The sequence below is a fragment of the Lissotriton helveticus genome, chromosome 1_2, assembly GCF_964261635.1.
Source record: "Lissotriton helveticus chromosome 1_2, aLisHel1.1, whole genome shotgun sequence".
NCBI classification, from domain to species: domain Eukaryota; kingdom Metazoa; phylum Chordata; class Amphibia; order Caudata; family Salamandridae; genus Lissotriton; species Lissotriton helveticus.
In genome coordinates, this window is record NC_136058.1 from 45872159 (window position 1) to 45899008 (window position 26850).

Consider the following 26850-nt stretch of genomic DNA (forward strand, 5'->3'; position numbering starts at 1 on the left):
GTTTCCTGTTTGTGTTTGACATTAAAGGCGGCTGTTACCCGGTCGCGAAGAGAAGCCCACCGCTGTTGCGGGTCAGCTGCGGCACCACGCGGGTGCTGTAGCATTTGTGAACGAAGGAGAGCTGGAGTCTATTTGCAGGGAAGGAGCCAGCTCGCAAGCTACAATTTGGCAGTCTTAAAGCTGGGCAGGCACTATTTTGGACAATGCAAGATTTATCCAGTTCACTCAGAGACTTCGAGAAGCGAACCCACTGGGGCAATACTAGAACTGCACTACATCACCCACAAGGCCATGCGAATGACCACGCCCACAAGGACAGGTGCTGGAAATTATAAACTGTGCAGTTCTACTTGCGCTTGCAGCCTCTCATAACTACATGCCACTGAAGAAAGGTCTTAACCTGAAACGCGTCTGGCATTTTATTCTGAAAAGCTGTCCCTCATTATTTCCTGCCGGCAGGCGACCAAAATAAAGAGAGCTGATTTACCTTCGTGTGGCACGTATCTTCAAAGGGTTTCCTATTTGTATTTGACATTAAAGGCGGCTGTTACCCGGTCGCGAAGAGAAGCCCACCGCTGTTGCGGGTCAGCTGCGGCACCACGCGGGTGCTGTAGCATTTGTGAACGAAGGAGAGCTGGAGCCTTTTTGCAGGGAAGGAGCCAGCTCGCAAGCTACAATTTGGCAGTCTTAAAGCTGGGCAGGCACTATTTTGGACAATGCAAGATTTATCCAGTTCACTCAGAGACTGAACTCACTGGGGCAATACTAGAACTGCACTACATCACCCACAAGGCCATGCGAATGACCACGCCCACAAGGACAGGTGCTGGAAATTATAAACTGTGCAGTTCTACTTGCACTTGCAGCCTCTCATAACTACATGCCACTGAAGAAAGTTTGTCTTAACCTGAAACGCGTCTGGCATTTTATTCTGAAAAGCTGTCCCTCATTATTTCCTGCCGGCAGGCGACCAAAATAAAGAGAGCTGATTTACCTTCGTGTGGCACGTATCTTCAAAGGGTTTCCTGTTTGTGTTTGACATTAAAGGCGGCTGTTACCCGGTCGCGAAGAGAAGCCCACCGCTGTTGCGGGTCAGCTGCGGCACCACGCGGGTGCTGTAGCATTTGTGAACGAAGGAGAGCTGGAGCCTTTTTGCAGGGAAGGAGCCAGCTCGCAAGCTACAATTTGGCAGTCTTAAAGCTGGGCAGGCACTATTTTGGACAATGCAAGATTTATCCAGTTCACTCAGAGACTTCGAGAAGCGAACCCACTGGGGCAATACTAGAACTGCACTACATCACCCACAAGGCCATGCGAATGACCACGCCCACAAGGACAGGTGCTGGAAATTATAAACTGTGCAGTTCTACTTGCGCTTGCAGCCTCTCATAACTACATGCCACTGAAGAAAGGTCTTAACCTGAAACGCGTCTGGCATTTTATTCTGAAAAGCTGTCCCTCATTATTTCCTGCCGGCAGGCGACCAAAATAAAGAGAGCTGATTTACCTTCGTGTGGCACGTATCTTCAAAGGGTTTCCTGTTTGTGTTTGACATATATATATATATATGCAGCAATGCAGCAATAACTTAAAGTCTAATAAAACATTCCATTATAAAATAAACCACTTAAATTCTTTAAAAATCTTCAAACTTATATTTCCCACTCCAGTGAGTGCAACAGTAGGGGAAGTGTTAGATAGCAGAGGGGTAAAAATGAGTAATTCAACTCCAGTAATTGCAACAGTAGGGAAAGAGTTGGATAGAAGAGGGGTATAAATTACTATTACCACTCCAGTGAGTGCAACTGTAGGTAAATTGTTGGATAGCGGAGGGGTACAAATTACTGTTCCCACTCCAGTGAGTGCAACAGTAGGAAAAGTGTTGGATAGCGGAGGGCTAGAAGTTACTATTCCCACTCCAGTGAGTGCAAAAGCGGAGGAAAGCGGAGGGGTAAAAATTATTATTCCCACTCCAGTGAGTGCAACAGTAGGGAAAGTGTTGGATAGCGGGGGTAAAAATTACTATTCTAGCTCCACTGAGTGCAACAGCAGGGAAAGTGTTGGACAGAGGAGGGGTAAAAATTACTACTCCCACTCCAGTGAGTGCAACAGTAGGGAAAGTGTTGGGTAGCAAATTAGTAAAAATTACCATTCCAACTCCAATGAGTGCAACAGTAGGCAACGTTTTCGATAGCAGAGGGGTAAAAATTACTATTCCCACTGCAGTGAGTGCAACAGTAGGGAAAGTGTTTTATAGCAAAGGGGTAAAATGTACTATTGCCAATCCAGTGAGTGCAACAGTAGGTAAAGTGTTGGATAGCGGAGGGCTACAAATTACTATTCCCACTCCAGTGAGTGCAACAGCAGGGAAAGTGTGGGATAGCGGAGGGGTAAAACTTACTATTCCCACTCCAGTGAGTGCAACAGTAGGGAAAGTGTTGGATAGCGAGGGGTAAAAAATACTATTCCAACTCCACTAAGTGCAACAGCAGGGAAAGTGTTGGACAGCGGAGGGGTAAAAATTACTATTCCCACTCCAATGAGTGCAACAGTAGAGAAAGTGTTACATAGCGAAGCCGTAACAATTGCCTTTCCAACTCCAGGAGTGCAACATTAGGGAAAGTTTCGATAGCAGAGGGGCAAAAATTACTATTTCCACTGCAGTGTGAGCAACAGTAGAGAAAGTGTTGGATAGCAAAGGGGTAAAATGTACTATTGGCACTCCAGTGGGTGCAACAGTAGGGAAAGTTTTAGATAGCAGAGGGGTAAAAATTACTATTCCCAGTCCAGTGAGTGCAACAGTAGGAAAAGTGTTGGATAGCAGAGGGGTAAAAATTACTATTCCCACTCCAGTGAGTACAACAGTAGGAAAAGTGTTGGATTTCAGACGAGTAACACTTAGGGGCCGATTCCGATTTCGGCCGGAAGGCCTCCAAACCATGTTCGGAGCCCTTCCGACTGAATCGGTCAGTGCCGGCCAGATTCCTTCCCGACCGAGCCATTCCGATGTGCTCGGTCGGAAAGGAATCCGACTCGGATTCCCGGATAGCAGATGACAGGCTTGGAGAGCCTGTCCGCAGTCCAGAAATCCTCCAGTACTCCCCTGGTCGCCTCTGTGCGACCGTTGGTGTATGATGGCAGCTTTTGACTGCCTTTTTGTGCTGGTCTGTCCGCACAAAAAGGCAGTCGAAAGCTGTCTCTGGAGGCACCCAGCAGGGCCCCCATGGGTGTGAGGCCGCCGGATTGCAGCCTGGCCCCTCCGTTGATCCCTGCACCCGGTGACAGGCACCTTGGGGTGCCGGCCACACTGTGCAGGAATGAACTGCACCCCTGCTTTCTACATTGCAAGCATGCTTTCCGCTCGGAAATCATGCTTGCATTGTAAGGTATACGAATGCGACCAAACCCTCTTCGGTCGCATCGTACTAGCAGGGCTGTAACTGACGACAGCAGGTCGGTCGGTTACAGCTCCTGCGACATCGGAATAGGCCCCTTAATATTCTCACTTCAGTCAGTTCAAAATTAAAAACTAACAACATTTTACCAACAAAAAATTTAAGAAACAAAATTAATTTAAAAATATATAAATATGTTAAAATTTCAAATACAAATATATCTAATATTAAAAAAGTTAACACATATCATAATTTTAAATACATATAACAAATACCTACAAATATTATATTAAATGAAATCAAATACAATTTCCAAAAATATAAATATTTGTAATTAAAAATTATTTAGAAACAAAAACATTAATTATTATATAACTTTACTTTTTTATTTCCTACCCTATAATACCACACAATTTACAACACACAGCTAAATAACAAAAACGTACTTCCTCAAATAACATAATTAATTCCAAGAAATATTATTAATTTAAATAAAATTGTAAAAATGATTTAACTTCCCTCATTTTATTCCTATAATCCTGCCACTCCACAGTTAAAATTAAACTTTAAAAAAAATATTTACACATTTAAAACTTATTTTCAATAAAAAAACTAATAGCATTTAAGAACTAATTATAAAGTAATTAAAATTAATTTAATCCCCACACTGTACCCCATAACAATAAAACCCCCACAAAAAAATAAACAAATCCCCAAATTAAATATAAATGAATTAATATTATTGGTCAACTAATTTTAAATTAATTAAACAAAAATTATTTCCCTCCCTTTACCACTATAAACCCCACAACCCACACCTAAAATGAATTACACAAATTATATATTTAATTTTCAATTAATTAATTAGTATTAATTAACAAATAATTATTAATTAATTAAAAATAAATTACTTCCCACCCTTTACCCCATATACTCCACAACACACACCTAAAGAAAATCATACAATGACCATAATAAATTATCAATTAATTAGTTAAGATAAATTAACAACTAATTATTAATTAATTCAACATAAACTACTTCCCACCCTTTACCTCTATAAACCCCACCACCCGCACCTAAACTAAATTACACAATTTATGTAATCAATTTTCTATCAATTATTTAATATTTATTAAGAACTAATTATTAATTAATTAAAAATAAATTACCTTCCACACTTTACACCACAAACCTCACAACCCACACCTGAAAAAATCACACAATTATCATAATTCGTTAATATAACTTAACAACTGATTAATAATTAATTAATTAAACATAATTTACATTCCACACATTACCCCTATAAACCCCACAACCCGCACCTAAAATTAACAACTCAATTTCCATGATTAATTTATATCACTTAATTAATATAAATTAACAACTAATTATTAATTAATCAAAAATGAATTATTTCCCAACCTTTACCCCTATAAACCCCACATCTAACTTTTTCCACAATTACTATAGTTAATTTTCAATTAATCAATAATATTAATTAACAACCAATACAAATAAATTACTTCCCACAATTAACGCTATAAAATCTACATAAAAAAATAAAAAATAATCATTAATTTAAAATAATTACATTTCTTACCACCCTATTCCCCAATAAACCCACAACCCTCTACGGAATAAAAAATGGCAACATTTAAAATGTCAATCAAACAACAGGAGAGTAAGGGTATTAGTGTTCACTCTCTTACCCCTAATATTAGTATTAATAAACAACAAAAGAGTGAAACAACGCTAAGACACCTCAAAAGATCATATGAGGGACAGACTAAAAATTGGTGAAGAAAACACACAAAATAGTTGTTTTAAGAACCCTCACTCACCTAGTGGTGACATGCTTCATCATCGGGTTCCCGACTGGAAGGACCTAGCGTCCTTCCAGTATGCTACAACGCCTGATTACAGCGGAGGTGGTTCTTGTGTGTGTTCTTGGTGAAGATAATCCAATTGTGCTAAGTGAGTACAAAAAAAGGGGGGATTAAAAAATGCATAGTTGTGACTGTCAACTATTTTAATAATAGTCAACCAGCACTAGTTAAAAACAGGTGGTGAGTGGACTCATAGGATTGGACTCATTAATTGGAGACCCCTAGTCCTCAATAGATTTAATCAAATTTGGTCGACATGTTTCTGCTTAGAGAGCCCGAGTCGCTCAGCATTCTTCAGGACCAGTAGTGTGATCCTTCGGCGGTATGCACGCGCTAAGGTGCACCCGACCGTGAGGATATCAGTGTGAAAATAATAAAATTATTACATATACTCACGGCTATCGCCGTTTAGGCACACTCAGCTATTTGCTGGGGCAAATGCAAGAGGCGTTTATCACCGTACTGCATGGGCGGACACGGCAAGGGGTTGTCTTCACGCCGCGTTATTGTTACGCTGACGGCTCCCCGCAGGCTACCTAGCCTGTCACCACCGCGGCCCGAATGCACATTTAAAATGTAAAACATAAAAATGACTTATACAAAACAAATATATCACATACATTTAAAAGAAAAACTAAAATACATAACACTAATTTAGAAATCAATATTTTAAACATCTATATTTTTGAAAACAATATTTCTCACCTTAAATTCGATATTGTTGATCACGATATTCTTACTGTCCATATTTCTGAATCACAATGGGTCGATTCCGAACCGGGAAAATATTCTGCCGTACCACTCGCATCCGTATCCGATTCCGTACGAATGGGAACTTTACGTCCGACCTGCGAATTCCGATCCGTTCCCGTCTATTTCCGTACGATTATCAACGAACCGTCCGAATCACAGTCGATGATCCGTACAAACATGCATCGGGAATCCTACCGTACGATTCGTAACCAGCCCGTACAAACACACAAGTACGATCCTGTACGAGAAGCCTGACAGCGAATCGTATGAAACTAAGTTATCGCACTTGAATAATGATTCGTACAGCAATATGCGGCTCGCATCTAGCAGCGTCAAGACATACCACACGCGTACCCCTCGCTCACGCACAAGTACGACACGCACACCCCCCAACAAGCCCACGCGAACACCCCCACCCGCCAACGGCCCGTACCAGTCACTCGCATGCACAAGTACGACACGCACACACCCCCAACAAGCCTACGCGAACACCCCCACCCGCCAACGGCCCGTACCAGTCACTGGCACGCACAAGTACGACACGCACACCCCCCAACAAGCCCACGCGAACACCCCCACCCGCCAACGGCCCGTACCAGTCACTCGCACGCCCAAGTATGACACGCACACACCCCCACCCCCATCCACCAACGGCCCGTACCAGTCACTCGCACGCACAAGTACGACACGCACACACCCCCAACAAGCCTACGCGAACACCCCCACCTGCCAACGGCCCGTACCAGTCAATCGCATGCACAAGTACGACACGCACACAACCCCACGCGAACACCCCCACCCGCCAACGGCCCTTACCAGTCACTCGCACGCACAAGTACGACACGCACACACCCCCAACAAGCCTACGCGAACACCCCCACCCGCCAACGGCCCGTACCAGTAAATCGCACGCACAAGTACGACACACACACACCCCCACGCGAACACCCCCACCCGCCAACGGCCCGTACCAGTCACTCGCACGCACAAGTACGACACGCACACCCCCCCAACAAGCCTACGCGAACACCCCCACCCGCCAACGGCCCATACCAGTCAATCGCACGCACAAGTACGACACGCACACACCCCCACGCGAACACCCCCACCCGCCAACGGCCCGTACCAGTCACTCGCACGCACAAGTACGACACGCACACACCCCCAACATGCCTACGCGAACACCCCCACCCGCCAACGGCCCGTACCAGTCACTCGCACGCACAAGTACGACATGCACACACCCCCAACAAGCCTACGCGAACACCCCCACCCGCCAACGGCCCGTACCAGTCACTCGCATGCACAAGTACGACACGCACCCCCCCCCACGTGAACACCCCCACCCGCCAACGGCCCGTACCAGTCACTCGCACGCACAAGTACGACACCCACACACCCCCAACAAGCCTACGCGAACACCCCCACCCGCCAACGGCCCGTACCAGTCACTCGCACGCACAAGTATGACACGCACACACCCCCACGTGAACAACCCCACCCGCCAACGGCCCTTACCAGTCACTCGCACGCACAAGTACGACACGCACACACCCCCAACAAGCCTACGCAAACACCCCCACCCGCCAACGGCCCGTACCAGTCACTCGCACGCACAAGTACGACACGCACACACCCCCAACAAGCCTACGCGAACACCCCCACCCGCCAACGGCCCATACCAGTCAATCGCACGCACAAGTACGACACGCACACACCCCCACGCGAACACCCCCACCCGCCAACGGCCCGTACCAGTCACTCGCACGCACAAGTACGACACGCACACACCCCCAACAAGCCTATGCGAACACCCCCTCCCGCCAACGGCCCGTACCAGTCAATCGCACGCACAAGTACGACACGCACACCCCCCCACGCGAACACCCCCACCCGCCAACGGCCCGTACCAGTCACTCGCACGCACAAGTACGACACGCACACACCCCCACGCGAACACCCCCACCCGCCAACGGCCCGTACCAGTCACTCGCACACACAAGTACGACACGCACACACCCCCAACAAGCCCACGCGAACACCCCCACCCGCCAACGGCCGTACCAGTCACTCGCACGCCCAAGTACGACACGCACACATAACGCCAACACCCAAACCAGCACAAGGACTTTGCAAACAAGTGGCACAACAACACTGAACATGTCTCCTGTGTACAGACCATAGAGAATCAATGTCCTGGTCACAGCCAAACAGAGGTCAACACTAACACCCACCCCATATAACACACACACACAACCAATTCAAATTAAGCCACACCCACTATTTGACCAATAAAAGGCTCCACACATACAACCCATCATCCTTTGCAACATACCCATTCAGAAACAGAGAGCACACCAACTATAGCAGCCACATACCTTCACACATACACCCTATCACATCTACACCCACACCACCCCTTCACAATCACAACCACACACCCTCATCCATACACACCATCACCCCCTCAATCACATACACCCCACACCATGACCACACCCAAGAATCCAAAGTTCACTAACCCGGAGATGGAGATACTTACAGATGAAGTTATCAGAGTCGAGCCACAACTGTTTGGCGCATTGGTCAGACAGACCAGCATGGCAGAAAAAACACGCCTGTGGGAGAGGATCGTAGACCGGGTCAATGCTGTTGCACCCATCCGGCGCACCAAGGGGGAATGCCAGGCCAGGTGGTATGATCTGCGGAGGATGGTCAAGAAGAAAATGGACCAGGACTACGCCTCTACACACCACACTGGAGGTGGTGGTCCCCGCAGACCTCCTGTATACCAGCCCTGGGAGGAGAAAGTCATGGCCCTGCTGCCACCGGCGGGAGTACATGGAATATTAGGAGCCGTTGAGTCTGGTGAGTGTACAAAAAATAAATGTTACATTGGTGGACTTACAACAGTGCCCAGCAGCATGGGGTGGGTGGCCATGAGTCCCAGCAGGACACAACTAAAAGTGGTTTGTTGCAAGTAGGACCCACAAAGGGTGGAAGGTGGAGGGTAGGAGGCTGCTCTCATCCCATATGCCCCAGGGCCTCACCCAGGCACCATGCCCAATGTACAGGGATAGGGAAATATCACACAAGATAGTAGACCACAGCTCCTAAACAATATCATGTTGTGGACACACCTTCCAGAGATACAATATTTTGTGACACAGTAAGGCAGTGTAGCAAGTGAACAAGCACAAACAACCTGCCTCCAACCCTGTCTCCCCCTCCCACTGTCGTCCTCTCCCTCTGTCACCCTCTCCCTTTGTCGCCCTCTCCCACTGTCGCCCTCCCTCCCACTGTCACACTCTCCCACTGTCACACTCTCCCACTGTCGCCCTCTCCCACTGTCGCCCTCTCCCACTGTCGCCCTCCCTCCCACTGTCACACTCTCCCACTGTCACACTCTCCCACTGTCGCCCTCTCCCTCTGTCGCCCTCTCCCTCTGTCGCCCTCTCCCACTGTCGCCCTCTCCCTCTGTCGCCCTCTCCCACTGTCGCCCTCCCTCCCACTGTCACACTCTCCCACTGTCACTCTCTCCCACTGTCACACTCTCCCACTGTCGCCCTCTCCCTCTGTCGCCCTCTCCCTCTGTCGCCCTCTCCCTCTGTCGCCCTCTCCCACTGTCGCCCTCTCCCTCTGTCACACTCTCCCACTGTCGCCCTCTCCCTCTGTCGCCCTCTCCCACTGTCGCCCTCTCCCACTGTCATCCTCCCTCCCACTGTCACACTCTCCCACTGTCACACTCTCCCTCTGTCGCCCTCTCCCTCTGTCACACTCTCCCACTGTCGCCCTCTCCCTCTGTCGCCCTCTCCCACTGTCGCCCTCTCCCTCTGTCGCCCTCTCCCACTGTCGCCCTCTCCCACTGGCGCCTTCTCCCTCTGTCGCCCTCTCCCACTGTCGCCCTCTCCCTCTGTCGCCCTCTCCCTCTGTTACAATCTCCCACTGTCGCCCTCCCTCCCACTGTCACCTCACCGCATCTCCATGGGCACACACACAGTTGCACCCAAGCACTGCACAGGCCTTACAAACACCATAGAGCAGAATGTGTAGGGATGTCTCCTAATTACCAGCAGTCATCCACTAAGTGCCTGCAACACACACACCATTTCCAGCCAACACTGTACTGTGTCAGGACACACATATCGTAAACCTCTGTAGTACACAATGGCCACAGGTGTAGGCAGCACAAGTCCCTCCTGTGATCACTGCAAACACAAACACCAGGACAAGGTCACACACCCTGTGGATGAAGACAAAACCACCAATATGCCAGCATGCAACATCAGGGGGCAGCCAAATCATGAACGATGGACGCTTGCAAATCACACACAAACTACTACCATGGCCTATCCTTCACCCGCCTTACAGAAACTCATCCCCTGGGGACAGGCTTTGGAGTGCACTTGTCATGTACCACAACAAAACACTCACTCATATGAAAACGCATACTACTCATACATGCGCATTGCAGATGCTCAAGTCCATTGTGGCGCTCAAACAATGCACGTGCCCCATCTCATGAACATTGTGGATGCACTGAAGTACCAACATGGACATGGGTATTGACAAGGTAATGCGTCTTACAGAAGTGCCAAGTTCTAAATCCATGATCTATAAGTGTGTGTACAGGTCCAGGGGTGTTGGCATTGTTTGGCCATCACGGTACAGCAAAAGACATCCAAAGTAGTAGATGTCATGCAAATTAATGATGCTCTGTCTCTAACATGAACATGCTATATCTAAACTCTGTGCATGCTTGACGCAGACATAAGGATTTATACCGTATCCTGGATGTTGCCTGAACATGACCACTGCCTTACATGTGTTGTGCCGCCAATACAAGACACAGCAATGGCTGTGTCAGTTATTGTCAAGATAATGGAATAATGAAAATACCCCAGAGTACATGTCAAATTACTACCACTACATACACAACAGAACAATGTCAACAATGTGAAGCTTGTCGAACTGTGATGCTCATAATGGATAACTAAACAAGATGTCACTTGATAGTGCCTTAACAGTGTCTGTCTCTCCCACACACAGGGGAACGTGTGCCCCCCCCAACCAGGGGGGAGAAGGATCCCAGTCCCAGGCTCAGCAGGACCCAGACCCCACCGACTGCGACGCCACTCAACGCACTGTGGATGACCCCAACCAACCTGGCTCCTCTGGATCCCAAACGCCTGCAGCAACTGTACCAGCTACATCTCAGCCAACCACCGGACCCATTCCCACCACATCCCAGCAGACAGGTCACAGCCCTGCCCATGATCCACAATCGAGCCAGTCTGAAAATGAGGGACACCCTTTGTCGGGCGCCCCTGAGGTTGCAGACGACCTCCACCCTGGCAGCACTCGGGGGCCCGTCGATTGGATGTGCCCACAAGCGCAGGCCGTATTTGTGTGGGTCAGGGTGGTGGGAGTGGGGGAAGGCGGAGGCGAGATTCTGGCCAGTCAGCTGCAGCATCCAGTATGCCTGAACTCGCTAACATCCTGGAGGCATACCGGCGGGACACCAGCGAGATAGGCCAGCTTGCGGAGACCCTCAACCAGGTGAAAGAACAGCAGGCAGAGCAAATAGCCAGGCAAGACCTACATTATGGACGGGTGGAGGCAAGTCTGGCTCAGCTCTTGACGGTGCATCGGGAAATGAGCCAATCGCTACGTCAGATAGCTGCCAACATGCAGCACCCTCCCTGTGTCACAAGGCCAGCAACATCACGGCAAAGTGTGACACCAGCCGCAGGGAGGGAGGAGGAGGAGGAGGAGGTACTCTCTGACGTAGCATCCCATGCATCGTCCAGGCCTGCACCTGAGGGTCCCCCCAAGGAAGGTGGGTCGTCCACGGCTAAGACGTTGAGGGGCAGTGGGCCATGCATATCTCCCAGGACACTGGACCTGGCATATTGCCCCTGGGTGCAACAGCATCCCCTATGAGACTCTCCCACATGGACATGCTAGTCACAGTCTGCCCAATGATGACAAGCACTGTGGCCTGGACTCTGTTGACTGAAACTGTAAGGCATCTCATCTCCGGCAGTGAACTTTGGATTCCACCCCTTTCTGTACAGCACTTATTCACGTTCCCTGCACAAGATCTCCCAATAAATATACTAATCCTCCTACGCATGTGGTGAGTTATCTTTGAACCACAGCATAAATTGATATGTGTGTGCAAATGTATGAAATGCAAGGGTATCCGACAAACAGCAGCCAACCACACACTTGGATCAGAATCTGAGTGTGGACACACATTGAGGGAAAATCCTAACAACTAGATACATGGATGGAAAGACACACCTGTGTGGGATAGTAAATGCTGGAGGGGGGTTTGGAGCCCAAAACTGCTATCACTGGCAGGCCCAGGAGAGTCACTTTGAGGTGTACAGATCAGTGTGACAAAAGTAGTTGGCCACGTAGGGAGTACCTACAACTTTGTCCCCAGGTATGTGAACTATCGTCTGCATGATGCAGTACTGTGGATGTGATGAATGGCGCAGAGGACAAGGTTGGCAGGACAGACTGTGGGCAATGGGCTGTAGCACTCTACACAAGCACACCTGAATAGGTGACCTACCCCTATGTAGCTACAAGTACTATACTACTGTAATGGGAGCAACGCATACAGAACAACTACCCACATCTGACAAATACCTACACCAGAATGGGGAAATCACACCACACCCAAGAGACGTGGTCATGGTTTGTCTCCCCTGTGGCTACTTGACTGACAGTGACAGCTATATTTTTGCTGCTGTGGCGTTGACAAGGTAACACTTTACAATATTGTGCCTATGGAAGGTGTGTGTGTGCTGTACACGACACATGACCTGGTGGTACATAGACCCAATGTAATGTGAATCTGCCATAGTCGTGCCAGTATGTGTTGCACACACAGTCATAGCAGCTGCAATGGCTGAGTTAGAAGCATTGTGATAGCAGGAGGGTGAATGTCTGGGGTAGTCTGTGTATAGGGTGGCAGGAGCATGCTCTATAAATGGATGGAAGGAGGGTCATCCTGTAGGTCTCTGTGTCCCTGGATAATGTGTGCGGCATGGTGGCTGTATATGCAGCAGCAGCAATGAGTGAAGACATGCTGGCAGGAGGGGTGTGACAACTTGCAAAACAAGCACAAACCACAAGGGCATTTGCAAGCCACAAAGTGACATGTGTATGTGAAGGCAGGAGTGTCTGCCTCACTCAGGGTCACAGCAAATAAAATGGCACAGTAATCACCAAAGATCACAGCCACTGGATCAGGGCCCTTACGGACAAGTGGGGCACAAGACACACAGCGTCAGCAGGTGTACACTACAGCTAGTGTGTTCAAAGCCAAAAAGCAACTACAAAGCCATCTACCTCACACACAACATAGTATTCTAGCCTCCCCCACACCATGCGTGTGGTCACTTTACAGGTAAACACATAACAAGCATAAGCTAACTTCATGCTAAATAGTATACATGCACATTAGAAGGACATGTGCGTTGACATCAAGGCGGCACATTTATCTGTAGAAGTCAGACGTCATGCACAACATGATTATTTACATTGGGAGCCCATAGAGCATTATCAAACATACATGAGCATTGGCAAGAACTCCAAATAACACTATTAATGATGTCACCTGTAATGCAGCAGTACTATTGGCTACAAGCCTGTCAAGGACTGGCCGTACCTTACATCATCAGTGTGGTGTGATGCTCAAAGGGTTCCACCTCCAAATAGCCCCTTGGTCTGAGTACAAACGACAGACACAAAAGGGTGATCAGGCGAGGGAAGGAGAGGATGGGAACTGCTGGGAGGGAGACCTGAAACAGAGGTAAATACCCATTAGGAGTACATTCTCATGTCACTGACACTACAAAAACATCATTAGCTACACTGTACCAGTCACACCTGTGAAGTTTACTGACTGTAGACAATTTTAGTTGAGTAATCATGGTATCACATGAGATCCGATGCTATGACACAGACACATAAAACCTAGGACAGTCTGTCATCCATTCGAGTCATGTGTTAAGCTCTCAAGTGAGCTACCATGCAATGAGATCTATGTTGTTACAAATCATTCACTGGCTCAGATGAGGTTGACCTTACAAACTCATGGAAACATATGGCAATGCTACTTACGCTAACTGTAATGTCTGCATGTGATTATGGGTACCCATAAGGTGTGGCGCCGCGGCCAGGGCGACTGACGCTGGAATCTGGGGACCACGGTTCGATCCCCGGCTCCGGCGGCAGGTTAGCCCAGCACCATGTGACTCTGGGCAATAGCTCGCTTAATCTTCCCGACGGCCCCCAGCGCCTAGAGACCCTTACCGGTGATTGTGCGCTTTACAAATGTGGACTTTACTTTACTTTATAAGGGCCATGTACCCCAACTTGACTTGACCCACAACAGCTGTAAATATCACATAGGATGACGAAGCTAATGATCTACATGCAATGAAGGCACTCAGTAGCCAGTCTTTTGATCTGTCAAGTGTGCATTACTATGCTAAACATGATATGCAGGTTTAAAAGATTTAAAGTGCAAGTGATGTTGATCCAAGCCACATAATGAGACCCTAGCATTGCCCAGTAATGCTGCACGGGACTAGAGATTCATGGGAATGACCGCACTCTACTGGTGCTACACAATAAATCACATATGCATCACCCAAACATTGTCATTTCCCATGCTAAACATTAATGGCATCATGTGAATCAAAACAGAACTGCTACTCACTGTGAAGGCTGGTGTAGCTGTATTTTCGAGCTGCACTGCGGTAACGACATGACAGTGACATGATATAATGCAACAAGGGGCAATGCATCCATGTAAACAGAATGACAGGACAGTTATCTCAACATGTGGAACATAGACTGTGCCACACCTACACCACATCGTTTGATGGTAAACAAACGGAACTGGCCCACAAGCTGGAGGAGAGGATCCAGTCACATTCTAATGCACACAGTGAGGCTGCCATCCCCCACAGAGTCCGTGGTTGTGACCTCTGACACAATGTAAAGCCATGGTATATGCAATGTAGCAGTGTCAATGTCTACACACATGGATGATTTCACCAGAGTCTCTAACTACAACAGATGACAGTCAGATGGGGTAACTATCCTGTCATGGGAGTGGGCATACATGTAAAAAGTAACATTTTGCAGTTGCATGTATCCATGGTCTCACTACATGCACATGAACATGTACCACACGTTTCAAAACATACCAACGCTAAACAGCCTCATTTCAGTCCTTACCCAAATTGACTTCTCCACATGTCCATGCATGCTCCGTTGATTTGGCAGACGTTGCAATCATGATGAGCAATAGCAGGATGACCACGATGACCCCAACGGACAACAGGCAGGGCAAGCTGTGGGTGAGAGTGGCACACAAGGGGTCAAGTTCTGTTTCATGTCATTTTGACGATGTCCTGTTTATTATCCAGATGTTGTAGTACACCTGTACATTCAAAATGCACACATAGCACGTATGTGTGTTGTATGACATCTGCACCTGTGTGACACTGCACACCAAACATCCAAGTGAGCTTGCATACAGTCTGTTGCATACACAGCATGCTACCCATGCAACTCTATTGTAGATGTTTCAGATTACAGCTGCTATGACTCACCATCATGAAAAGAAGTTGCGGATGAGGTGACTCCGGATATCATCTTCACCCTCCTCATCGCTGGCATCCTGGGCAAGGCCTTCATCCTCAACGGGCGGATGTTCCAGCTCATCAGGATCAAGGTAGAGTGGCACGGCCTTCTCCACTGCCATGTTGTGTAGCATGCAGCACACGGTGAAGATGTCACATACATTGCGTGGGCTGTATTGGAGGGCTCCGCCTGTCTTGTCCAGGCACCTGAACCGGCTCTTCAGGAGTCCAAAAGTTCACTCGATCACCCGCCTGGTCTTCCCATGAGCATTGTTGTACCGCTGGTCTGCATCTGTCCTGGGGTTGCGTAGTGGAGTCATTAGCCACGGCATGTTTGGATATCCAGCGTCTCCTGCAAATTGACATCATGGAAATGAGTGTGTAATATGATGCAGATCATGAAGTTGTGACATACTGACATACATAGCTGACAGGGTATACTCACCAACAAGACATGCCCGGTGGTTGTGCAGCTGCAGCATCATCTGAGGTACCCTGCTACGCCTCATGATGAAAGCATCGTGGCACGATCCTGGAAAACGTGCACAAACATGTGAGATAATCATGTTGGCAAGACACACCACCAGGGCATTTATCGAGTGGTAGTGTTTCCTGTTGCGATACGCTTGCTCCTGAGCCTGTGGTGGCACTAGAGTAACATGTGTACCTTCAATTGCACCAATTACATGTGGCATGCGGCCCAGGGCATAGAATTCCCCCTTGACATCTGTCAACTCTTCTGGAGTAGGGAATGTAATGAATTCATCACCCAATACCCGGCTAAACATATAGTCTGAGACATCCCTCCCACATCAGCTATGGTGAATTGGAACGTACCTGTGGCAAAGAAATGGAGGGCTGCCATCACCTTTACCTTGGGTGTCAGCGCAGTTGGATACCTGTGGCGTGGTTGTAGGTGAGCCTCCATGCTGTCCGGCAGGTCCTTGATCATCTGTCGGTTGAAGCGATACCGACGGATGTAATTGCGCTCCCTCATGGCTTCCAAGTCAGGCAACGGCCTTTCCAGAGGGGGTGCCCTGCAATACACAATTTATAGAAAATGTCTTCAACGGTTTGACTAAGACAATAACAATGTACATGGCACAAGCAACACTGCTTCAAATAATCTAGACAATTTGGAGTGTGGCGTGGGATACACACTAATGTAACATGTGCCAGCTCCCAGCCACTCCTCCGTGAAAAGTAAAAGACCTGTGGTGTGTGGAATGGATATGACATGCATACAAACGATCTGATGGAAAGGTCTTAGTGGGCATGACAATGTATCATGTCAGTGACACACGTCATGTGAATGTGAGTAGCAGCTTGCCTGCACATCCAGACAGCTGACAGCAATACACACACACACCACATGTGCCATCATTTGGACAGTTCTGACTTAGTAATGTTGCGGTGTTTACATTCCCAAAGTATTACATGACCATCATCATACATCATAAATCTTTGATTTGTGACAAATGGTATGTGCTGCCATCACACATATGAGTGGGTTTTTAACACACGGGGCATGGTGTGTGTACATTACAAACCAGGTCATCACGCCAAGGACATAACATAGATGCTCCTACAGCACATGTACTGAACTGTATGGACGAGTTACTTACGTTTTGTAACAAGATATCAGTAAGGAACAGTAGGTATTCGCATAATCCCGACTTTGTATACATGACAAGCTTTTGACAAATATGCCTCCCTGGATGCCATCAATCTGCCCAGTGAGTCGGGGCTATCCAGGCCACATTGGAAAAAAGACAGTGTGGGTGATTGGCATCCTACAAGGGTGTGGCCAAGTATTGCCCGTACCTACAACGCACACTCTGCCAGCAGTTACACAACCATGTCCCACAGAGAGAGTGGGTACCAGACAAAGAGGCATGTGTTGTAGGAAGAGCCCACTCCCAGACTCAGGGAGGATGAAGACATGTTTCCGTAGTGCTCATACCTCTTGGATGCCCTCTACAGCGGAGCTAACGGGAATGTGGTCTGTGATTTGGGGGCCTGGATGCCCATGCTCTCTGGGGTGGGGTGGGAGGACAGGGAACATGGTCAGTCCGGGGAGGGGAGTGGGCGTCTGACAACGTGCCTATCTACAGCCAAACATGCAGCGTACCTGTACATGCTGGCCAATATAGATACAGTACATTCCTGAAGATAGGCCTGCAGAGGCACAGCGGAGCGTGAGCGGAGTTGAAGGACCTAAGTGAGGAGGTTGGTCCTCACGGCGGCAACGGGGAGATGAAGGGGCAAGGCTCGGGCCACCCATGTAAACACTACACTGTACGTTGCCCACTCATCCACAAACACGTTTGGAGTAGAGACATCACCAGTGTCAGGCCAGGTGTCCAGACCACTCGCATCCCCCAGTCCACCTGTCCTATCGTCTTGGGACTGACACTCACGTGCCACTGGGTCTTCATGACCCTACAAATACCCATTAACACCCATTGTAATGAGCTGTGGCAGGCTCATTGAAGTTTTACTCCCCATGCAGCTTTTATAGCGGTGTTCAGCCGCACAGTCTCCACGCTGGAGCCGTACACTGTGTGGTATTGGGGACAGCACCACCCAAGAACGGCACCAAGGCTGACACCTGGGGGACTGTTGCCAGTGAGGTTGTGAGGTGAACCAGCGAGGACCAGGGTGACCATTCACATCCTGTCTGTCCCAGCGGTTCCGGGACGTATGCGCCGCCTGCGTCAGGGACAAAGCAAGTGATGGCATCAGGGGCAATTCACCAGACGCGCTCGTGCCCCCAGACGGGTCCGCTGGGCCAGGAGCCGACGCGGAGGCCGTTGTTGGGTTGAGGGACATCATGGACATGAGGAAGTGCACTGACTCCTCCTGCTTCACATGCAGGGCAGGGCCCGGAGGTCGTGGTGCAGGCTACGACGGCAGCTAATCTGACAGAGCCGCATGGCCGGTGTCACCCGGATCACATGCAGCATTGCACGTGCATTGTGGGGATTTGGAAGTGCGATGACATATCTTTGACTCATTTGGGATACGTGACGACTCAGCTCTGGAGGACTGATGTGTAATTCAGGGGCTCTGATGTCTCAACACCCACACCCAGGCACTCGTCCTACGTCCAGACCATGAGCTATATTGGTGCAGGGCCAACTGCTGGAGTCTGAGCGGCTTGTGGGTCCAATCACACCTGGATTCATAGGTGTGTTCCCAGCAGTTTGAGCAGCTCTTGTTGTTGTGCTTGACGTGAAAACAGTGGAGACACCAACGGTGAGGGTCAGTCACCAATATGAGTCGTTGGCATTCCTAACAGGCTTAGAAACGGACATCCATACTGGCACCGTCCGGAGTCAGACAATCCAAGTGAAATGGTCTGAAGTGAACGTACTATGATTTTACTTGAAAAATGACTAAGCTTACACTCATACAGGACCAGCGCTTGTGTTGTGAAATAAAGTTCCTGACGTGTGCACGCAGAGGTGACGTCTGAGTACTCAGACAATGTCATCACGGCACACACAACGCCAACATCACATGCTGGGCCGCAGGCCATGGCTACCGACACACAAGTGTAGTGCTGAGCGGTAATTGCCATATCCAGGATGACTCTTGGGGATATTCAAAGGTGAGTAATATGATACTGACCTGTAAATGTCATATGCTAACATCATGCACAATGTCGCACATGGCACACACATGACGTGGTCACACAGGGTCATGCTGAGCGGCTATTAGACTTCTGTGACAGTGGGCATGTTGCTGTCATCATGTGCCAGTTCCCTGTACTGAATGGTGTGGCATTCCAGTGTTGATGTGCATCACAATATGTTGCAGACTTTACTCCGGTGTGAAGTGTTGAATGCATGTGATGCACATGTGAAATATGGTTGATGACATGTCTCGCCAGCTCTTCACACATCAACTGAGTCACAAAGTCACAGTCCCTGTGCTTCTTCTATGTCTGCCACACCTTGGGCATGCTGATGTATGGATGCCATGCTGATGTATGCATCCACATCCTAGACATGAGTGTAGACTACATCCCTGCTATGTGATTTCCTGGACTCACTCTCCCAATGGTGACATGGGGTAGGACAGGGATGCAGCCTACACAATCGTACACTCGAGCATGTCTGACGCACTGTATCCCAATGGTACGTGCGTGTGTACGCCTCGTTTCCCTATTGCATTTCAGCCATACGCGAGCCAAGCGTACCCCAATGGTACGTGCGTGTGTAGGCCTCGTTTCCCTATTGCATTTCAGCCATACGCGAGCCAAGCGTACCCCAATGGTACGTGCGTGTGTAGGCCTCGTTTCCCTATTGCATTTCAGCCATACGCGAGCCAAGCGTACCCCAATGGTACGTGCGTGTGTATGCCTCGTTTCCCTATTGCATTTCAGCCATACGCGAGCCAAGCGTACCCCAATGGTACGTGTATGTGTACGCCTCGTTTCCCTATTGCATTTCAGCCATACGCGAGCCAAGCGTACCCCAATGGTAAGTGCGTGTGTATGCCTCGTTTCCCTATTGCATTTCAGCCATATGCGAGCCAAGCGTACCCCAATGGTACGTGCGTGTGTACGCCTCGTTTCCCTATTGCATTTCAGCCATACGCGAGCCAAGCGTACCCCAATGGTACGTGCGTGTGTAGGCCTTGTTTCCCTATTGCATTTCAGCCATACGTGAGCCAAGCGTACCCCAATGGTACGTGCGTGTGTACGCCTCGTTTCCCTATTGCATTTCAGCCATACGCGAGCCAAGCGTACCCCAATGGTACGTGCGTGTGTAGGCCTCGTTTCCCTATTGCATTTCAGCCATACGCGAGCCAAGCGTACCCCAATGGTACGTGCGTGTGTACGCCTCGTTTCCCTATTGCATTTCAGCCATACGCGAGCCAAGCGTACCCCAATGGTACGTGCGTGTGTACGCCTCGTAACACCATTGGATGGGTTGCATACGCAACGGCAATGTCACCGTACTTGTGTGGGAATTTGAATAAATACATAGCCAACATCTAGGGGAACAGTGTACTGATCAAAATGCAACCAGGTTGTCATGGATACAGAGTTTTTTGAGGCTCCTACAGGTGTTGTAGGAAATTCAGTTGGGCAAAAGTATACCATTTTGCAAATGTTGTTGTTCAGCTCAGGCTCAGTTTTCAAACCATGCATATGTGTGTCATGGCCTTATGTGTGATGTGATTGGATGGAACATAGGATGCTAACTATGGTGGCCTATCACACACTACTCCTTGGACTCACAGACCCTCTGCAGCACAGATATAAGGCAGCATGTGGCTGTGTGAGGGCACTTGCCTGCACAACATTGGTGTGGTAACCACAGCTGCTGTCTCTGAATCCTCTGGACCCTGATTTGCTGAGCATGGAGAGGGCACCTGCATTCACTGATGCTGAGAACAAGGCCCTGCTGGATGCCCTCCTGCCAAACTATAGCAAGCTGTATGGGAGACCAGGGGATCAGGTGAGTGATGTGTGCAATACCTTGGAGTGTGCACCTGTTGTGTGTGTGACATAATGGCCACTGTGTATGTATGGTGTTTAGATGCAATGTTGTTGGGAGTGAATGCCAGGGTGTACAGTGTTGTGTCAAGAGGGTTATTTCTTGTAGTGGGGTGTGTGACAGCGTGTCAGGGGCTGCAGTGCATCCAGATGTAGCATACATTGCTCTGTGAGTGCCATGCTCTAAGAGTGTTTAGCGCACGTCATGTCATCTGTAGCCTTTCAATGGCATGTACTGCAGCAGTGTTTGCTCACAGGCTACATACTCCTGGACAATGATGCAAATGTGTGGAGGCTACGATGCCCTGTCGTCATAAAGTATTTTGTGCACATATGTGTGTCTTTTGGACATGGACCAGGTGTACTGATGCTCTTTTACTTTACATTTGTGACCGGTATCTACCTATGAGAAGGGTGAAATCTGGCTGGACATCGCCAGGGCTGTCAGGAGTGAGGGGGGGCCTTGCAGGAGGCTCAGAAACATCAAGAAGAGGTGACAGGACATCCGGTGCTGGACCCGCCGCATCGCCAGAGTCCAGCTGCATCTGGAAGCTCCACGCGGGCATGGCGGCACCCGCCACCTCACCCCCCTACATGCTCCGGGTCCTGGAAGTGGTGTTCCCAGACCTCCATAGGCAGTTGCAGGAGGGACAGCAGCAAGTAGGGGGTAGGTAAATGTCTGTTTGTTGTCATGTGTGTCACATGCTCCCTGCAGTGCTCCAAGGCATGGTAACACTCCCATAGTTTGAGTGGTGTGGTCAGACAGGCACTCCATGCATTGGCATTAGAATGTCCCAGTTTCTGCAGCAGCTTCTTTAAACTTTTAGCCGTACTCCACATTTGCCCGGCGCTTTGGCTGATGTTTGTTTTTCACATGTACTCCTATGGTGCAATGTCTCCGTATGCATCTTCCTTTGCACATCATCATGTTGGAGGTGGGTCTGTGACACCTGTTGGTACATTACATGTAGCACCACATGTGCACTGTGTCTGCCATTCTTAATACTTTGGCACGTATCCTGAGTGTCAACATGTGTTTTCTGCACGAGTCAGCCTCAGTGGCCTTTGTCCATGGTACTCTTTCGATTTGTCATGTGTTGGATACAGGTGCACAATGTACATGTGCAATATTTTGGGCTCATGCATAGTCACACTGGGCAGTGCGTGTGTGCATATTCACCAAATACTTAGATTGTTGTTTCTAACTAATAATGATGGTCAGCCACACAATGTGGCTTTGGGTGTCAACAGCTGTGATGCCAGTGTGAGGTGATGTAACACTTGATTCATGTCCCAGGATGGCATCAGATTTCAGTTCAGGCAGGACTTGTTGCTTGTATCCTACTATACATTGAGCGTTGTGTCTCTCACAATTGGCCACAACTAGACTTTGCATTGTGCAGAGTTCTGTGTCATGTGACTCATAATGCATGCCATGTTTAGAAATGAGGCAAAATGTATTGTAGCTTATATGTCTGATGTGTACAGGTGACTGATATGTTTTTGTTGTTCTCCTTGCCCACAGCAGCAGCATCTGAATCTGAAGGAGACACAGGCGCGGACCAGGCAGAGGGACCCAGCGACAGTGCCACATGCTATGAGGAGTCAGAGGGAGGCAGTGGCACGGAGGGTGAGGAGAGTCTGCAGGCCGGACGACATGTGACTGACACATCTTACCATGCCGACAACTCCGAGTCAGACTCTCAGGAGGAGGGGGAATATGCAGCAATGGTCACATCTTCTTTGTCTGCCCTCCCCTCCTCCAGTACCATCTCCACCCTCCCAGTCGTTAGTGTCCCTAGGGTCCGTGCTGGACCCCGTGTCTCCTTTGTTCCCTGCACCGCAGCCCCTGCCCCTGTGTCCCCTGCTGCCCTCAGTGCTGAGACTGTGGACCTACTCCGGCAGATTGCAGTAGGTCAGACATCCATGCTGACTGTCCTCCATGGACATACACAACTGCTTACACAGGTGGTGTCGTTCATGGAGGGCATGTCATCGGCCATGTCTGATCTATGTCGGAGTGTGGCTGCCATGGAGTCAACACTGACGGCAGCTCTGTACACCCAGCAGCATCTGTCCCCCCCATCCTTCAGACCCATCCACCTCTGCCTCTCACATACCTACACAGCATACTCGCACACGCCACAGGTCAGACACACCCAGCTCACACACACAGCATAAGAAGCTCAAAGCTCCACGCACCCATTCTCAAGGGGAAGTAGGCACACACCCAGGGAGAGGGGAGACACCTCACACACGCATCCACACACCCAGTAGAACTGACTCACAGCCCTGTACCTCCACCCCCAATGTGTCCCTGAGTTCAGGTGGTAGTTTTTCTGCACTGGCTGCGGTGTGCAGCCAGGTTTTTGAATCTACTTTTGGCGATGCCCCAACCAGTGTGGATGAATCCACTCCACCTGCACCCACTCCACCTGTCCTTCCCTCTCCTGTCCATGCGGTGCCGGAGGATTCCACAGATGGTGCCCCCATAGTTACCACAGCGGATTAAACGCCATGTGCAGGCAAGTTTGGGTGTGTGCACACCCATGGAGGCACAGACTGTTGCAGAGACATCTTTGGACTGGCCATTGGCCTTTAATGAGCGAGGACTCTTATTTGCTTTTATATTTGGAACCAGCTGAATACAGCTATTATTTTCCTTTTCTGAGTTTGTGTGAAAAAGTCTGTGACTGCTGTGTGCCTGGGAGGTGGTATGATGTTAAAATATAGTTATGTTGACATGTGTCAATCTCCTGGTGGTAATGTGGTTAAGAATGTTAGGTTTTTGTTGTAATGGCTGGCCACTGTTGGGCAGTGGGGGGTGTTATACACACACACTCTGATGCTGGGCACTGGTGGGCACTGGTGGGGGTCTCAGCCACACACACACTATGATTCTGGGCACTGGTGGGCACTGGTGGGGGTCTCAGCCACACACACACTCTGATGCTGGGCACTGGTGGGCAGTGGTGGGGGTCTTAGCCACACACACACTCTGATGCTGGGCACTGGTGGGCACTGGTGGGGGTCTCAGCCACACACACACTCTGATGCTGGGCACTGGTGGGCACTGGTGGGCAGTGGTGGGGGTCTTAGCCACACACACACTCTGATGCTGGGCACTGGTGGGCACTGGTGGGGGTCTCAGCCACACACACACTCTGATGCTGGGCACTGGTGGGCACTGGTGGGCAGTGGTGGGGGTCTTAGCCACACACACACTCTGATGCTGGGCACTGGTGGGCACTGGTGGGGGTCTCAGCCACATACACACTCTGATGCTGGGCACTGGTGGGCACTGGTGGGGGTCTTAGCCACACACACACTCTGATGCTGGGCACTGGTGGGCACTGGTGGGCAGTGGTGGGGGTCTCAGCCACACACACACTCTGATGCTGGGCACTGGTGGGCACTGGTGGGCAGTGGTGGGGGTCTTAGCCACACACACACTCTGATGCTGGGCACTGGTGGGCACTGGTGGGGGTCTCAGCCATACACACACTCTGATACTGGGCACTGGTGGGCACTGGTGGGCAGTGGTGGGGGTCTTAGCCACGCACACACTCAGATGCTGGGCACTGGTGGGCACTGGTGGGCACTGGTGGGGGTCTCAGCCACACACACACTCTGATGCTGGGCACTGGTGGGCACTGGTGGGCAGTGGTGGGGGTCTTAGCCACACGCACACTCTGATGCTGGGCACTGGTGGGCACTGGTGGGGGTCTCAGCCACACACACACTCTGATGCTGGGCACTGGTGGGCACTGGTGGGCAGTGGTGGGGGTCTTAGCCACACACACACTCTGATGCTGGGCACTGGTGGGCACTGGTGGGGGTCTCAGCCACACACACACTCTGATGCTGGGCACTGGTGGGGGTCTTAGCCACACACACACTCTGATGCTGGGCACTGGTGGGCAGTGGTGGGGGTCTTAACCACACACACACTCTGATGCTGGGCACTGGTGGGCACTGGTGGGGGTCTCAGCCACACACACACTCTGATGCTGGTCACTGGTGGGCAGTGGTGGGGGTCTTAGCCACACACACACACTCTGATGCTGGGCACTGGTAGGCACTGGTGGGCACTGGTGGGGGTCTCAGCCACACACACACTCTGATGCTGGGCACTGGTGGGGGTCTTAGCCTCACACACACTCTGAATCTGGGCACTGGTGGGCACTGGTGGGGGTCTTAGCCACACACACACTCTGATGCTGGGCACTGGTGTTGTGCGGTGACGTACCGTACCCCGAGGTCGTTGACGTACCGTACCCCAGCTGGATGGCGTACATGCTGCACGTATGACAGTGGTGAAGTGCGGTGACGTACTTCGTTGACGTAGGTGCGGCACGCCTCCGTATTGCACTGGTGTTGTGCGGTGATGTACCGTACCCCGAGGTCGTTGACGTACCGTACCCCAGCTGGATGGCGTACATGCTGCACGTATGACACTGGTGAAGTGCGGTGACGTACTTCGATGACGTAGGTGCGGCACGCCTCCGTATTGCACTGGTGTTGTGCGGTGACGTACCGTACCCCGAGGTCGTTGACGTACCGTACCCCAGCTGGATGGCGTACATGCTGCACGTATGACACTGGTGAAGTGCGGTGACGTACTTCGATGACGTAGGTGCGGCACGCCTCCGTATTGCACTGGTGTTGTGCGGTGACGTACCGTACCCCGAGGTCGTTGACGTACCGTACCCCAGCTGGATGGCGTACATGGTGCACGTATGAGACTGGTGAAGTGGGGTGACGTACTTCGATGACGTAGGTGCGGCACGCCTCTGTATTGCACTGATGTTGTGCGGTGACGTACCGTACCCCGAGGTCGTTGACATACCGTACCCCAGCTGGATGGCGTACATGCTGCACGTATGACACTGGTGAAGTGCGGTGACGTACTTCGATGACGTAGGTGCGGCACGTCTCCGTATTGCACTGGTGTTGTGCGGTGACGTACCGTACCCCGAGGTCATTGACGTACCGTACCCCAGCTGGATGGCGTACATGCTGCACGTATGACACTGGTGAAGTGCGATGACGTACTTCGATGACGTAGGTGCGGCACGCTTCCGTATTGCACTGGTGTTGTGCGGTGACGTACCGTACCCCGAGGTCGTTGACGTACCGTACCCCAGCTGGATGGCATACATGCTGCACGTATTACACTGATGAAGTGCGGGAGTGTGTGGACCAACGTACCCAGAGATGACAGTCGTGCAATGGAGATGTGCGCGTGTGGCAACACGTACAGGTATGTTGGATTTTGTTGTACTCACCTTCTGCGCCGTCGTCGGTTTCTAAGTACGAGGTGGTGGCCGTACATGATAGGGATGAGACGGACGATGGCGTTCATGTCCTGCTTGTCGCGTACCGGGGTGCCGTTCGTGCCGGAGTGTGGTTTTACGGTAGTTTAGAGCTCTCGTAGACAAAGAGCCGTACGGAGTGTGTTCTACACGGATCGTACTTCCTGGTTCGGGAGACGCGCTCTTTTTACGTTCGGACGTTGCGTCGAGCGTCAGCCGAATGCAATTCGTATGGACTTTCGATTCGTACGGCGTTTTTTACGAGTCGTACGGAGTGACGCTTTAGATTGTGATCGTACTTGCTGATTTGTACGG